At 37.2% G+C, this 13,953-nt stretch overlaps 1 protein-coding gene across 3 annotated transcripts in view; it reads left to right on the top strand.

Moving 5' to 3' along the window:
* Fmn2 (formin 2) overlaps positions 1-13,953 on the top strand; it is a 338,855-nt gene that overhangs the window by 151,132 nt on the left and 173,770 nt on the right. The window lies entirely within an intron of this gene.

Genomic DNA, 13,953 nt, shown 5'->3' with positions numbered 1-13,953 from the left:
TTTAGGGTAGAAAACGTCTTCTAGGTATTCAGGACAACTATAATGTAAACCCTTGGCCTTTTCTACCATAGAGGGATTGAATTGCTTTTTCTAATGACCACCAAATATGGTTTCAAATCATTCTTGCCAACTTATATTGTTGACAGTGTCCAGACACATGGAAGCAGTAATATCATGACATCTTGTTACTTCTTTTATGTTGCTGTTTTAACTTACTTTTTTTTTTTGGCAGTACTGGTTTTCAAAGTCAAGGTTTTATGCTTGGAAGGCAAGCACTCTGCCACTTAAGCCACATCCCCAAGCCCTTTTTATTTTAGTTACTTTTCAGATAAAATCTTCCACATCTTGCCTAAGGCAGACCATGGACAGCATTCCTCCTACCTATGCCTTCTACATAGCTAGGATTATAGGTATATGCTACCATGCTCAGTTTGTTTGTTGAGATGGGCTCAATAATTTTTTGGAGGCGCTGGCCTTAAGCCATGATCTTCTGATCACCACCTCTCTTATAATTGAGATTACAGGTATGAGCTATCACACCTGACTTTAACTTAACACTAAGTATCCTATGTTTGGAATTAAAGTGATTTGTAACATTTCTAAATGACTTTTCTATCACTATTTTAATGTTTGAATTCTGCCCTATGCTTGACAGGGATTCCTATGCCATAGGCTTCTATAATATTTATGCTGAGAGATTTTGCCCAAAGGTGAATTCATATTCTGAATGGCCCTTATGTCCCCAGAACCTTTAAGATGATTTAAAGCAGATTGAATTATCCAATAGAATGTCAGTTTACCTATTAAAGAAATATGGTTTCAAGTATAACACAGACTTTATAAATCATGAAAACATTTAACTGCCTTTCTAGCCTACACTTTATGAATGTGGAGTCCATTTGTTAGGCCTAAAGCCTTGTGTGAAATAATTCATAAATAACACAACTGTGGGTTGCCCTGCCGATTGATGAGTAACTCTTAATCACAATTTATGTTTTTGTTAAATTGATTTGATGGTGAGGAGACTTCCTTGAACTGAAACATTTGGGCTAATAGTCATAGACGAGAACGCCAGGGCTGGCGCCAAAAAGGACGTGGTGTTTCTAAAGCTGGCAGACATAGGCCCAATGAAATCATAGAATGAAATCTGAAAATAATGATATGGTCTTTCCCTTCAGTCAAATATTCAACTCGGGTTGAGCTAATAATGAGAACCGTCTGAACAAAGAGTCTGCCTGACATGTGCGTCTGTGGCACGGCCAGCAAGAGGTCATTGAAAATTTGCTTGCTTAACATGCAACGTGAAGAGGAACATGGCATGAATGTCAGTAGTTGGAGGGTCAAAGGGAATTATGTGTAAACTTTATTCCACTAGGATTGCTTGGGTCACTTTGAAACCCTGCACACCCATTTTCTAAAACCTCATCACCTTCAGAGGCTGCAGAAGCAAGCAGTTGTGCCTTTCCATGAAGAAAGTGCTGTTCTGCCTCAGTGTACTGCCTGGGGCCATGGCTCCCATGTGGGGTCACTTGTGGCTTCTAGAGTAAACTTTGCTTCTCTCAGGATATGCCTCCACTGAGAAATCCACAGAAGCATAAACATCATTCACTTGGGATGTAGAGCGGCCACAAAATTTATCCAAACCTTAGTGTCATTTTATAGAAAAGCAAACTAAGAAATGTTCACGGCTCAGTTTCATTTTCAGTGCATTGTGGCTCTAATGGAAGTGCTGACCTTGCATGGGGCCTCTTCACTAACTAGGCTCGGGCTTTTGTATCAGATGTGTGATTTGCCCAGGATTGCATCTTTCTTACAGTCAGCATTGGTATCTGTGAAGCAAAGCATATGTAATATTGTTTAATAAGCTATTCTAAACCATCAAGTGGGAGTTTTCAGAGATGGCATGCTGCAGTTTCACCTTCCCATCAAGAGACTGCTAGAACCTGCAGCTCAGTTTAGAAGTTGCCAGATAGATTCACTGCTGCACCTGGCAGCTCAGGCCTCATCGTAACTTTTCTCCACACACTGTTGATTTGGGGCTATTCCCTTATATTTGGTGGAACTATTTTCTCTACCTTTCTTTCCTGTTAAAACTCCAGAAAAGTTTAGCCTTTAAGTTACTTTGTAATGTTTCCATTTTAAAGTGCTCTGTTAATGGTGATGAGTGTAAGATTTGGATTCCAGGTGTCAGAGGTCAAATGCACCACACCATGCTCTGCCTCTCAGGCGAAGGCAAGTTATTCTCACTACAGGAGGTTTTCTCAGCAACATATAAGGTTAGGAAACAGGAGAGAGGGACTGGGTGCTTAAGTAAGTTTACTAAATGCAGCCTCTGTGCATGCGTGCGTGTGCGTGCATGTGTATGTGTGTGTGTGTAACTTGCAAGGTGTGTGAAACTTACATAGAAAGCAACAGTGAATCTCCCTGGCAAATTCTAAACTGACCTGCATGTTCTAGTACTTCTTTGTAAGGGGGCTTACTTTTTGTGTTTAAGGACCCAGGGACACTTTGGGTTTAAGATCAACTTAAATCAAGCTCCAAGGGTCCTGTCAGGCAGTAATTAACTCTGTACCCATTACTTCCCTGAGTCCATAGTGTTGTAGGTGCCAGTCTATTGTGGGGAGGGTCTGGAAAACCCCCACTTGTGTGGGCTTTGGGCCTTGATATTTGGCTCCAGGTCCAGCAAGCTGTAAACAGAAAGTTCACATTTGTTGGGATAGGTTGGGAAAAGTCTCAAGACAAAAGTAGTTTGTGAACCCCTTCACTTCTCTGGGTTCCTTCTTCCCTTTTGTGTAGCATGGTAATTTCTTACTGCCTTGTCAGCTCTTGAGTGTGTTTATGATACTTTACAAATATATTTTATCCAGTCACCTTTTAGTTGTTTAGTGGGAGAATTGATTCAAGTCATATAGCCTGTTACTTCCACACATTAATTGTAGGAATGTATCTTTCAGCCTTTAGTACTAGTTTAGTTTTGTGGAAAGATGCTGAATTTTTTATACAACATGCAGTTCATATTTTAGGGATCGATATAGAATTCACAGGTCTTAGGTTCATTTTGGTAGATAATAGTAGCTGGAAAAGATTTCAAATTCTGTAAGGCTTAGCTTTATCCTCTTCCCCCACAATCTCCTTACTAAGTAGAATCTTCCAATTTCATTATCCAAAATGAGATACTTTTGAAAGTGTGGAAAACAAGTGTAAAATGGAAATTTCTCAGGTTCATTAATAGTCATTACTACCAGATCAAACTGAAGCAAGTTTCAGATGTAATCCTCCCTCATAGTACTGATATTTATTAAACAAACATTTATGGGTTTGCAGAAACAACTGAAAAACCTGCCACAAAACTTGAGGTTGGCTGGCTCTCTGCCCTTAAGGTACTTCACGAGGCTGACTGCACACAGATGCGAACACATTATAAGGTGGACTCTGTTGCTCTTATAATTTGCACCAGGCATCTAGAGACCCAACTCAGTCAGCCTCTACATCCAGCCCTGTTTATGTCCTAAGCGCCAGGAAAATGCCTTAAAGTTCCTTAACCATCCATATTCTCTCTGTGGAAGAGGAGGAAACCATTTTAGATAATTCATATACCTTGAGTGAATAGTTTTACCAACAAAAGCCAGTTGCAGACTGTATTCTAAGTTTTAAAAAGGCTCAGTTGATGTAGGTGGGCATAGCTGGGCAGCTTGCATTAGATGTCTCTGGAGTATGGCCTTGATTATATAGTGCTGGGCAGCCATCTGTGACTCCTGCATGGACCCTTAGTGGGACAACTGGCTGCCCTTAGAATCAAAGCTTTAACTAGCTCCTGTACACGTTTGCATTCCCTCTCTAAATGTAGTTCCAAGTAGATTATGGGCATTGCAACAAGGGGAATCTAAAATGTGCTAAATGGTCTCACCCATGTGTCTTACAGGAATGGCTAACCCAGGATGTGAATGGCCCTGGTTTCATGCTAGATTTATCTTAAGTATAGTTGATGAAAATCATGTGTATTGAAATTAAATGATAGTGATGTAAACTACCAAGCCTTCCCTCAAAAATATAAATGATACAGTCAATTAAATCATGGTTATTTTAATTTTTATTCTAAGCCTGATTGCAATGATTGCTTTTTATTTTTTGTTTTTAATTTAAATACATATATATATAATTGTAGTTATATAATGTTTATTATATTATTATAATTATGTGTTACACACATACACACATATCTGTATCTATATATGTATCTAGATACCTATCTATATCTGTATATATGGTGAACTTACCTTACAAGGACAATAAATGTGGTCATGAATTTAAACCAAATTCTAGTGAAATCTCAGTGGGTTAATTCAGACTCCTCATTGGACCCTGTGTCATGTTGCTGTTCTTTTGATTGGTGTTGGCATGCTTCAAACGGACTAAAAGCTGAGAAGCCTTATCCTCATGATAGTCTAGGAAAGAATTATGGAATATAGCAGATACTAAGAAGAGAACTGCTATTGGTAAGTAGGCTACATGTCATAACAGCATTCACAATCACATTTTTATTAGCATGCAGAGATAAAATTAATGGTTGGCTTGATTTTCTTTTTCCCCCCCTCTTCCTTCTACTACTATTGATGATCCTGTATGAAATGGTTCTGAGAAGGAGGATTAATTTCCATTTTACAGTGGAGTTGAGACTTACAGTGTGTCAACCTGGTATTTTATCTTCATAGGGCAAGAAAGAACATCTTATTCCCTTGACTCCTAGTTCAGTGCTCTCTCCTGGACAGCAATGTGTTAGCTTGTTATAGGAGGATATGTGTTACCTAATAAAATGAGGATAGGCAAAAAACCCCAAAAAAACTGGAAAAAAGGCTACAATATTTTTTTACCATGAGTTTTGTGTTTCACAGTTATCAAAACATTAAGAAATATAATTTAGCAAATTTTACTTAATGCTTTCTGTTATTTTAGATAATTTTCCCAGTTGACTGTTCTTTAGAGAAATGAAGTTGTGGATTGTTTTCATATCTGTGAATTACATCAGAAAAAATACTTTCAAAATAAATTCTAGGGGCTGGGTATGTGAATCAAATGGTAGATGCTTGCCTAACAAGCACAAGGCTCTGGGTTCAATACCTAGTACTGCAAAAAGAGAAAATCCTTAATGGAGTTATTTGTTCTTGATTGAACTAGGCATAAATAACTGAAATACAGAAAAAGTCATTTGGACTTAGCTTATCCGTGAAGGAAAGCATAGTGTGAGTAGTTATAAAATGGGTGTGGTGCATGGGCTGTGGAATAGGCTGACTCTTTTCTAAGTTACCGATTGCTCAGAGATCATATAGGAATTTAAACAGCTGACACAATATAGCCCTTGGGAATGATGGCTTTTATTTCTTACTCTCACAGCATGCTCTTTAATTCTTGTGTCGTCCTAGCATCTCTACTTCCTGTCCTTTTAAGTACAGTGTGGTAATGATTCAGAGAACAGGTTCTGGAGCCAAGCACTTGGATTTTGTTGCATGCTGATGCTTGTGTTAAATTTATATGCTGAAACCTAACTCTTGATGTTATGGTTTTTGGAAGTGGGACCTTGAGGGAATTAGATTTACATTAATTCATGAATGTGGGGCCCCCTGAGAGGATTAGCACCCTTTTAGTAGAAAGACCAAAGCTTATTCTTTGTCTTCACCCTTCCACCCTGCCATAGGAGGGCACAGCAAGAAGACAGCTGTCTACAAGGCTTCTGCCTCTTCTGAGAGCCCTCACCTAGAACTGAATCTTCCAGAACCTTGATGTTGGACTTCCCAACCTTCAGAACTATGAGAAAGTAGATTTCTGTTGTTTAAGTCACCCAATCTATGTTATTTCATGGTGGCAGCCTGAGCTGACTAAGATAGATTTGAATCCTAGTTTTGCCACTTGCTGGCTTGTGTAGCTAAACAAAGATTAAGCCCAACTTTGTTGGACTGGCTCGCTGAGTAAACCTGGATAAATAATTTCATGTTCTTATTCCTCAGTTTCCCTTCTCATATGAAGAGCTGTGAAATGAGTTCTTACCTGTAAACACACAACACCCCTATAGTAAGTCTAAGCACTGAATCAAAATTGACCTTTCCTTCCTACATTTCTTAATAAATGAGGTATGTCTTCAGACATTGGATGTGTTTGAAACTTAGAGCCCAAGAAATCAGTGGTCAAGAGAGCTTAGAGATTTTATTTTCCTCCATTACCCTGAACAGATCTTCATACAAGCATTTGCCATGGGACAGAGGAGGGAGCAGAATGGCAGAGGTCTTCTGATGGAGTGTGGGAGTGAGGAGAGAGCAAAGAAATGGGAGTTTCAGTTCAAGGAGAGTCTATCTGCATTCTAGAGTTTGGGTTTTCTGTCAGTGTTATTGAAATGCTGAATTTAGCACAGGCTTGTCACCATCTATGTTTGCCTAATAAGGACAAATATAAGAATTATTTATATTAGTGGCTCTTAGAGGTTGAGCATGGCTGTATCTTTGGACTGTATTTTATCTATAAGGAGAGCAATTTGTTTTGGAAACTTCAAAGGCTGAGGGCTCCCATATTTGTGTGGCTTCTTAAACATTGTTCTCCATGCCCTGTGAGTCAGTCACACTTCCCAGGCATGGCTCTTAGCATTGGGGCCATCTTCAGACTGGAGTCATGGTATGGGATACGGGAGATGGGGAGAATCGAAGTAGTGATTATTCCTTTGACATTTTATTTTTCCTGATATTTAATCTAATTTGTAGAAATGTGTATAAGTCATAAGAACAGTTTTTGTAAAAAATCTGGAAATAGATTTCTGTATTCCAGGAATCTGAAGGATTGCTTTATGGTGACTTTCCATATGTGGGTAACCCACACATCTAGCAGTTCTTCTGCCCTGCTAGACTACCACTAAATAATAATTTTCATATGTAATTTTCTACGAAACAAGTTGTAGATTACAAACTCCAGGTCTTTTTCCTGGAGTTTCTGGTTTCATTCTTGGAGAAACATTTTTTTTTCACTTGCCTGTTAATTACCATAAAAAAATTTATCCATAATCATTTGTTTATTTTTGTAATGTTCTCAAAAATTGTGCTCACTGTGGGCAATGTTGTGTTTTTTTCCCCGTTTGGTTTACCAATATCTGATCCTTTATGAAGCTGAAGTTTACAAGGCTTGCTTAGAAATTGTGTCATGTCTCCCTCCCTTTTTTTACCTTCAAGAGTTTTCCTCACCAGGGATATAGAATTTTAAGACCTATTTACTATACTTGTTGAAACATTAAAAATTGAGTAAATACTGTTGGAAGGTTGAATGAATGGTTTTCATTGAAATGTGAAGTCTCTCAGAATTAGAAATCTGAGAAGAAAATGGGCTACACTGATGCCACAAAACCTTTAGTCAGTTGTGGCCTTGTAGTGGAGAAATGTACATGTGAGATAATATGTCTTCATTAAAACTTCCTTTCAGAAATCTGATATCCAAATAAGCTTTAATTTTAAAAGTTTATTACTTAGATTTTGTTTATATAAAAAGAAAGACCTCATGCATCATTTTATGACACACATAAATTATTAAATCAAGACTAAATGAATTATTGTAAGTCTTTCCGTATAGGATCAGCAAAGATTCCTGAATTGAACCTTAGCTCATATTTTTATGACATTATTCCACAGTAGGACTTATTGATTATAGAAGAAAGAATATGAAACTTGGGGCTGTCCTGAAGCCATGAATATGGTTATTCTTTCACTTTATTTCCAAGATTTTCTCATTTGTGCTTCAAACTTAGCACTAGTTCACCTGGAAAATTTAAGACACATAATTAAAAATTGTTTTAAAATCATGTTATGTATTTATATTGTTTCCACTAAACAGTTCTTCTAAATATTCCTTCCATAAAATGTAATACAAATAATAGTAGCTTTCTTGATTTGCTAACATTTATGTAAAGATAACCTCAAATATTTATATCTATAGGGAAATTCTAGTAATTAAATTTTTTATAGTTTTCAAGTTGATATTATTTCTTTTGGAAAAAGTATTTTTTAATTCTTAGAATATTTTATTTCAAAATCTACAGTGATCGATTTTTTTATACCAGTTAGCCCCTATGTAGACTGTGATATCTAAATATATCTGTAGGTATCTTATTTCATTTTAAATACATATATATAAATGGAGCAAGAAAACATGTTTTATCAACACCATGCCTCACTAAGCTTGGAGTATCTGGGTCTGCTAAGACCACCAGGTTTATCTGATTCATGTCTTCTGAAATATACAGATGTTTGGAAATGATAAATACAAGAATATTAAGTTTACTTCAAATTACACCTAAATAATTTATTTAAATCCTAACAGGCATTTCTGTTTATTTTATTTTGTTTTATCATTTTTACATTTACTTACATGTGTACACATTATTTGGGCCACTCCACACACCCTCCCTCCACCCGACCCCCTTCTAGGCACAACCTGTTCTGCCCCCTTGTTCTCTGATTTTGTTGAAGAGAAAACACAAGAGATAATAAGAAGACAAAGCATTTTTGCTAGCTTGAGATAAAGATAGCTATCCAGAGAGATTCCTATCATTGCTTCCATGCACAAGTGTGTTACAACCTACACTGAATCATCTCTACCTGACCTCTTCACTAATTCCCGGTCACCTTCCCACAGTGACCTCTGCCAGTTTAAGATTACTTTATTCACTCCTCTACAGTGGACACATCAAACACTTTCAAGTTAGGGTTCCTTCCCTTTCCCTATTCCTCCTGTACATATTCTCCCCTTAGTGTGACCCATGTCCAATAACATTATTGTAATTGTTTTGGGTCTATGATCCACCTATGGGAGAGAATATACAATTTTTGTCCTTCTGAGCCTGGCTAACTTTGCTTAAGATGATGTTTTCCAGTTCCATCCATTTACCTGTGCATGACAAAATTTCATTCTTTGTGGCTGAGAAAAATTCCATTGTGTATAGATACCACATTTTCTTCATCCATTCATCGGTAGTGGGGCATCTTGGCTGTTTCCACAACTTGGCTATTGTGAATATTGCTGCAATAAACACGGGTATGCAGGTGCCTTTGTAATAACCTGAGTCTCATTCCTTTGGGTAAATCCCTAGGAGTGGTATTGCTAGATTGTATGGCAGATCTATGTTTAGTTTTTTAAGAAGCCTCCATATTGTTTTCCAAAGTGGTTGTACTAGTTTACATTCCCACCAGCAGTGTATGAGGGTTCCTTTTGCCCACATCCTCACTAACATTTGTTGTTGGTGGTGTTTTTGATGATAGCTATTCTAACAGGGGTGGGGTGGAATCTTAGTGTGGTTTTGTTTTGCATTTTCTTTATGGCCAGGGATGGTGAGCATTTTTTCATGTGTTTTTTAGCCATTCGCATTTGTTCCTTTGAAAAAGTTCTGTTTAGGTCATTTGCCCACTTGTTTATTGGTTCATTGATTTTGGGGAAGTTTAGTTTTTTGAGCCCCCTGTATATTCTGTTTATCAGTCCTTTGATGTATAGCCAGCAAATATTTTCTCCCACACTGTGTCCAGTCTCTTCAGTTTAGAGACCGTTTCTTTTGTTGTGCAGAAGCTTTTTAATTTGATGGAGTCCCATTTGTCCATCCTTTCTCTTAGTTGCTGGGCTGCTGGAGTTCTACTGAGGAAGAACTTGCCTATACCTATTGCTTCCAGAGTATTCCCTGCTCTTCCCTGTACTAACTTCAAGTTTCGGGTCTGATATTAAGATCCTTAACACACTTTGAGTCGATATTAGTACAGGGTTATAGACATGGATCTAGTTTCAGTTTTCTGCAGGCACATAACCACTTTTTCCAGCAACATTTGTTGAAGAGGCTGTCTTTTCTCCATCGTATGTTTTTGGTGCCTTTGTCAAAAACATGCGTAGCTGCGTGGATTCATATCCAGGTCTTCTCTTCTGTTCCACTGGTCTTCGTATCTGTTTTTGTGCCAGTACCATGCTGTTTTTATTGCTATGGCTCTGTAGTACAGTTTGAAGTCAGGTATTGAGATACCTCCAGCATTGCTCTCTTTGCTCAGTATTGCCCTGGCTATTTGTGGTCTTTTGTGTTTCCAAATGATCTTTAGGGTAAATTTGTCAATCTCCGTGATTAACTTCATTGGGATTTTGATGGGAATTGTGTCGAACATGTGGATTGCTTTTGGTAGTGTAGGCATTTTAACTTTATTTATTCTACCAGTCCATGAGGGTGGGAGGTGTTTCCACCTTCTGTAGTCTTCTTCTATCTCTTTCTTCAATGGTTTATAGTTCTCCTTGTAGAGGTCATTTACATCCTTTGTTAAGTTTGTTCCTACTTATTTTATTTTTTTGAGACTCTTTGTAAATGGGACTGTTTTTAATATTCTTTCTCAATTTGTTCATTGTTGGTAAATAGAAAGGCTACTGATTTTGTAAGTTGAGTTTGTATCCTGTTACATTGCTGAAGCTGTTTATCGTGTCTAGTTTTGGAGTGGAATTTTCTTGGGTCTTTGAGGTATAGGATCATGTCATCTGCAAATAGGGATAGTTTGACTGTTTCTTTGCCTATTTGTATTTCTTTATTTCTTCTTCTTAGCTTACTGCTCTGGCTAGGAATTCCAGGACTGTTGAGTAAGCATAGGGAGAGTGGGCACCCTTGTCTTGTTCCTAACTTTAGGGGAAATGGTTTCAGTTTTCCCCCATCAAGTATGATGTCGAATATAGGTTTGTCATATAGAGCCTTTATAATGTTGAGGTACATTCCTTCTATTCCTAGTTTCCTTAGAGCTTTTATCATGAAATGGGTTGAATCTTATTGAAGGCTTTTTCTACATCTATTGAGATGATCAAGTGGTTTTTGTCTTTGCTTCTATTAATGTGCTGTATTACATTTACTGATTTGCTTATGTTGAACCATCCCTGCATCCCCGGGATAAAGCCAACTTGGTCATGGTGAGTGATCTTTCTGATATGTTGTTGGATTCGATTTGCCATTGTTTTATTGAGGATTTTTGCATCAATGTTCATTAAAGAATTTGGCCTGTAGTTCTCCTTTTTGGATGTGTTATTGTCTGGTTTTGGGATGAGTGGAATAATGGCTTCATAGAATGAGTTGGGCAGTAATCTTTCCCTTTATATTTTGTGTAAAAGTTTAAGGAGTGATAGTATTAGCTCTTCTTTAAAGTTTTGGTAGCATTCAGTACAGAATCCATCAGATCCTGGACTTTTCTTTTTGGTAGACTCTTTATTGCTGCTTCAATTTCATTATGTGTTATAGATCTGTTTAGGTGATTAATATCCTCTTGGTTCAGTTTTGGGTGGTCATAAGTAGGTAGAAATTTGTCCATTTCTTCAAGATTTTCCAATTTATTGGAATATAGGTTATCTCCCCATTTTTGTTACCTTCCCTTTTTTGTTTCTGATTAAACTATTTTGGGTCTTTTCCTTCCTTGTTTTAGTCAGATTTGCCAGAGATTTGTCAATCTTGTTTATTTTTTCAAAGAACTAGCTTTTTGTTTCATTGAGTGTTTATATTTTTTTGTCTCTATTTCATTAATTTCGGTCCTTATATTATTTTTCTCCTGCTTGTTTAGGGTTTGCTTGTTCTTGTTTTTCTAGGAGTTTGAGGTGTACCATTGGGTCATTTATTTGAGAACTTTCTGTCCTTTTAATGTATGCACTTATGGCTATAAACTTATTTTTTGAAACATTTGAAATGTTTAGTGTTTAGAACACTTTACAAAATGCATAATTTGCATTCTTTTTGTTGCTTTTGAGGGATTTTCATTATTTTTCCTGAATGTCTTAGCATTTAGTATATTTTGGCCTAGAACTCAAAATCTTCCCATCTCAGCCTCTGGAGTGCTTGGATTGTAGAAATAGCAAACATGTCTGACCCACAATTTTTACTTTTAAGACAAACTCCTTCCTTTTCCCCTCCCTCCTTACCTCCCTTCTTTCAAAAGTACCAGCCATAGAGGGTCAGTTGTCCATACCTTGGCCATGATCTTTGGACTGTTGAATTTCCATCATGTGCTATGTGTACCACAAGGCCTGGGTACCATGAAGATATGGCATCACTTTCCTAGTATCTGTGATACTCTTGACTAGTAATTTCAGAATTCTTTACAAAAGGCTTGAAGTGTTGCAATATGATAAAGTCTGGGATGTGAACTCTTATTTCCCACCTTTTTAACTTTTTCATTGTGTGTCATAATGAGTTTTGGAAAAGAGGTTACAGTTTTCCTTGGTGGAGCCTGGAAGGTGAGGAGAAATATACTTCTTCTCTCCACAACTAGAAAGAAAGGGAATGGAAGGAGATATGTTATTCTCTGGAATATTTATTAATAGGAAATTGCTTCTTCTTAAACAAGGAACCTTATTCAACTGAAATCAAATTTTTTAAGTGCTCTGGCAAAGTATTTTAGCCACTGTCAACCATTCCTACCACAAAACTTTCAAATGACTCTCTACTCTGTTCCTTGCAAATAGGAAACAAATAAAAACACAAAAGGATCTTTATGTGAAGTAACTGTGAAATTTGATGTCTACATTGCTTTTTAATGGTTTTCTTTTCATGGGATTATTTGTGTATAGGAGCAGCCAAGAAAAAGACATGAGCAGCCAGGCATGGTATCACACACTTGTTATCCAAGGATTTTGGAGGCTGAGACAGGAGGATTGCAAATTCAAGGTCAGCTGGGCTACATAGTTTGAGGCCAGCCTGGCCTACATAAGTTACATCCTGTCTAAAAAGGAAAAAAAAAGGCATTAGCACATTTTTGCAATAGCTTAAAGAGGTTCCTGGTCAGTCAAGACTGTTGTTAGAGGAGTAGTTCAGCTCTTCGGGTAGAATATTGAAGCAATATTTACTATTTATGTGGAAAATTGGGAGCCCGAACTATAATTTGATCTATTACAAAAAATATAATATTGAGCTTAATATTATATGATGGAGCAGATTTGTACTGAAATTCATGTAGGCTAAACCTCTTCTTCAATTAATGCCTTCCATCTGAAGTTTTGCTAAACAGAGATGCCCAGAGTGTATTTTTTGCCATTTGTACATTGCTCATGATCAAGAGATGTCTGGAAGCTCTTCAATAAACATAGTTTTCTTTAATTAAAAAGAAATTTCTGATAAGCCATGAGAAGAGGATGTATTTATCTTGCTCCATTAAGTAAGTGTTTTGGGAGTGTTGCAGTTGGAGAAATACTAAAAGTCACTGGACATTTAAAGTTCTGAGGGAGGAAGTTGGGTTTGGAGAAGCAAAATCGATAGTTTGTTCTGTCAAGGCATCACACAAGGAGTGTGATGGAGAATGGAAAGTGTGAGAACAGAATTGTGGGTAAAAGAAAGACTTTCCATTCACCACTTACTCATGGGCATTTAATTGAAGTCAAAAATACATGAGTGAAAGAATTAGAACAGAGGCAGCTCCATCTTTCATTTGAAAACTTTCTTTTACTTACATATGAACTACGCTTTATTCATTAAAAGCACACCAGAGAAATCCTAATATTTGATGCTCTTCCCATATTTAACTGATTTCTAATACCTGTAGGCAATGAGCATTAAACTAATTCCTACATACCAATTTATACATCAAAAGAGAAAAAAGACAAAACTTCATTAGATGAATAAAATAGATGTGATGTACACATAAACTAGTGCTTCGTATTTTTCACATATTAACTCAAGTAAATGTGAAATTATTTCAGTATGATCATGGTAAATGTTGTAGTTTGGATACGAAATGTCCAAAACGTTCATGTTTTGGGTGCTTGATTCCTAGCTGGTGGTGCTATTTTGGGAGATTCTGAAACTTTAGGAGCTAGGATCTAGCTGTAGAAAGTGGAGCAATAGGGGTGTGTTTTTGAGGGTATTTTGTCCCTGGCCCTAATCCCTGTCCATCAGGAGGTGAGGACCTTCCCTGCCATATGTTCCTGCCACCCTAA

This window comes from Castor canadensis, chromosome 11, assembly GCF_047511655.1.
Source record: "Castor canadensis chromosome 11, mCasCan1.hap1v2, whole genome shotgun sequence".
NCBI classification, from domain to species: domain Eukaryota; kingdom Metazoa; phylum Chordata; class Mammalia; order Rodentia; family Castoridae; genus Castor; species Castor canadensis.
Note: the sequence above shows the minus strand (reverse complement) of the source record. Positions and strands in the feature narration are given on the sequence as shown.